General features: G+C 40.8%; 1 protein-coding gene across 1 annotated transcript in view; it reads left to right on the forward strand.

Annotated features, from left to right (window-relative positions):
• TXLNB (taxilin beta) overlaps nt 1-3,898 on the forward strand; it is a 40,510-nt gene that overhangs the window by 11,705 nt on the left and 24,907 nt on the right. The window lies entirely within an intron of this gene.

Consider the following 3,898-nt stretch of genomic DNA (forward strand, 5'->3'; position numbering starts at 1 on the left):
GTGCTGGAGTACTCCACCTTTGAGTACGTGTGTAATTTGGGGATGGAACAGAAAATTATAGATAATTGAAAATTCTGGATATTTTAAAGTTCTTTTTAGCTTTGCAATAAAACAAAGGCAAACTTTCATTCCATTCTGTGCTCAGGTTTTTGGAGGGGGTTACCTCAGGAAGAGGGTTGAGTTAATCCCACCCCCTCAGTATGTGATACATTCTCATTTAGTCTTGATGACTTTTAGTTAGTCAGTTACCTAATTAGTTATTCATTCATTTATTCTCTTTGATCTACATTGTCCTTCCCTTCCCTCACATGGCATAGTGTTTGATGTAAACTACATTGTGCCCAGTTCCTGGTCCTCCCCATTCAGTCTCCCTCACAAAAAGTCAGGGCTATTGGAGGAAGGGCAGACCTCAGACCTCAGACCTCAGAGAAGCCATGATGTGTCTTGTATCCTCACCAGTACTCCTGCAATGGGCAGGGCGGAAAAGGGGAAGCATTCAGTGAAGCCAGCCTGTCTGGTTTCAATGAACCCTGCCCAAACTTGCTGAAGGAGTGACATCAGCAGCCTGTGTACTACACTAGGGTGTGCGAAGCCCACAGCTGAGAGGTGGCACCCTCTCAAGTGAAGCAAGGCAATGTGCTTCTCTCTCATTTCTGCTTGTTTTCTTTAAAAAATATTAACTGACTTATTTCTGTTAGGGAAGTGGTGACAGAATGAAACTTATGTCCACTCACACAGCAGAACAACTCCTCCAGGCAGTGGGTTGCCCTGCCCCCAAGGGCAGATTCACTGGGCAGCCAAACAGCTATGAGTCAGGGCCTCTCGCTTACACGGGCCCCTCTGAGGCCCTGGACATACTCCTCTTTTCTTAATTATGTATTTTTGGGTTTTGGTTTTAAAAAGAGGAACTCCAGAACTGAATGAGCTTCAGGCCCACAAACCCCTTAGGTACCTGATGGAGTAGAATTTGAGGGACCTGTTTTCTTTCTTTTTCACTCTAATTTTAGTCCTGTAATCCTAGTTTGCTCTGTCCTTTCTTTCATTTATCTGTGCATCCTGTTATGCTAAACTGTCTATGCAGTAGACTCACAGAACTTCTGAAATCCTGAGAGACTAGCTTATTCCTAACTCTGCCAACAATGCTTTTTAATTATTTTTCACTATACAACCCATATAATTAAGATATAAGAAAAATTCTGAATACACAATTCAAGTAAAAACATCTCTAATCCCATATTAAAAAACACAAACTTTGATTTATACATCTTCCTTTCCAGTTTTGCTATATATGCAGAGGTACCTTTTATTATAATTACCATCACGAGGTACATATACAGTTGACTCTAGAACAACATAAGGGTTAGGGCACCAATTCCCTGCATAATAAAATATCTGAGTATAACTTTAGACTCCCCGAAAACTTAACTGATAATAGCCTACTGTTGACCAGAGCCTTACTGATAACAGTCAATTAGCACACATTTTTGTATGTTATATGTATTATATGCTGTATTCTCACAATAATATGTTAAAGAAAAGAAATATGTTTTTATTTTAAAAAACATAAGGGCAAGAAAAATACAATTTCCCTGGCCTTGTAACTCAGTTGGTTAGAGCATCATGCTGATACATCAAGGTTTCGGATTCACCCCCCAGTCAGGGCACATACAAGAAGTAATCAGCGAATGCATAAATAAGCGAAATAACAAATCTGTGTTTTTCTCTCTCTCTCTTTCTCTCTCTCTCTCTTTGGAATCTGGTATTTTGGCTCATATGGCATATATTTTCCCATATAGTTTACTAGAGGCCCAGTGCACAAATTCGTGCACAGGTGGGGCCCCTCTAGGTGGCCTGCAGGGATCGACCGAAACCCGCAGTCCGACACCGCCTGCAGCTCTTATCTGCCACTCCCACTCATCCCAGCCCCACTGTGCCTGCCGCAGGTTTGCGCCCAATCAGTCCTGATCAGGAGAGGCTTCTGCTGCTGCAGCAGCGCTCCCCAGCCATGAGCCCTGCATCTGGTGCTCTCCCAAGGGGAGTGGCCTGTGGGATCAGGCTGAAACCGGCTCTCCAACATCCCCTAAGGGGTCCTGGATTGTGAGAGGGTACAGGCCAAGTTGAGGGATCCCACAGTGATCGGGCCGGGGAGGGACACGAGAAGGGCTCCAGGGTGTGTCTGGCCCATCTCGCTCAGTCCCGATTGGCTGCACCACAGCAGCAAGCTAACCTACTAGTCGGAGCATTTGCCCCCTGGTGGTCAGTGCACATCATAGCGAGCGGTTGAGCAGCGTTAGCATATCATTAGTATATTATGCTTTGATTGGTTGTTCAGTTGTTCGGCTGTTCAGTCTATTTGCATATTACCCTTTTATTATATAGGATAGTCTTCATAATTATATTTTGTAAAAGCATTGTTATTTTCCACAAAGTGGACATATCTACTGGTTCTTTCATTTTGGGACACTTAAGATTCCTTCCAGTGTTTGCTGCAGTGAACATTATCACACCTTCGATTTGTTCCTGCTCTCTCTTTTTCATATTAGAAAAAAGTTCCAGAATTGGGATCACTAAATCAAACAGTATGAATGCCTTTTGTTTTTGTGTGTTTATGACCATATTGCTTTCCATAAGAATGGTATAAATTTATAAAGTAACTATCAGTGTATCAATTTTATTGCAACTTATTTAACATCGGCTGTTAACCATCTATGAACAATTTCAATACCACAAAATAAGTTGTGTCAAAATATTTTTTCCAAAAAATATGGCTTCCATTCTTATCTGTCCATCCTGCTCTTTTCAATATTTTCCACATCATTTTTCCTTTGCCCCTTCAATGTAGCTATTCATACCAACACCATGTTTAGTTTCTAGCGCCATGCTCCATACTTGACTGGACTGTGTGGCATTCCAGACTCACACAGAAAGCCGTTCATGGTACTGCAGCCCCACAGCAGTACATGGAAGAAGAATTACTTCTCCACTCTGCTCAATATTTCCTTCATAAGCCAGGGCTGCTCACCTTGGTCTCAGGGAGACTAAAACCTATTTTCCTACTCACTGATTTGAATATTAATACAGAAAGAGTCTGAAATATAAGTGTTAGCATAGAATAAACCATCAAATTCAAAGCTGTGAATCAAAGTGCCACTCCAGCTCACTCATCCTTACAGATTTGGAATTTTGTAATAGTATCTACTATGGTATTCATTTATAAATAAGGATAAGTTCATTAATAAATAAGAACACCTCATGACTAAATTAAGAAATGAGCTAGGAGAAGTATTTTTTGCAAATTTCCTCAATATTAATATAGTTACAACAACTTCGCTAATACTATTGTGATATAGTTCTTGGCACCAGTTTTACTTTTTTAATTTAATAACACAAAAGAGAGAACAGGAGAACTTTCAGATAAAAATCCTATATGCCTGTTACAAGTGTATAGAACTGTGTCTAAGTGCATTGTTAAACCACAAAGCCAGCATCGGACTGAAGTTGACTCAGTGGCAATATGTTTGTTTTTATTAATCAAGTCACTTCATATGCATTCACATAAATCTGAACTAATTATACAAAATAAGCCACTCTCTAAAATAAAAAAAAATATATTAGAGAGTTTAGGGTTTTTATTTAAAGCAAAGCAAGACTGACCTAGCTAAATTTCAGACGTGTATGACCTTGTGTAAACTACAACACAAATGGTTGATGAGCAAGCACAGATGATCTCTTCCAACTTATGAAGCACATGTACGGCACCCTCCTTCTGACACTCAGATCAATCACATAGGGCAGGTTCCCCCAGAGGGGGCCGTTTCGCCCACCATGGGACAATAGGAAATATCTGTCTGGAGGTACTTTGGATGTCACAATCGTGGGTTGGGAGTGTGCTACCAGC

Source organism: Myotis davidii, unplaced genomic scaffold (assembly GCF_000327345.1).
Source record: "Myotis davidii unplaced genomic scaffold, ASM32734v1 scaffold266, whole genome shotgun sequence".
NCBI classification, from domain to species: Eukaryota; Metazoa; Chordata; class Mammalia; order Chiroptera; family Vespertilionidae; genus Myotis; species Myotis davidii.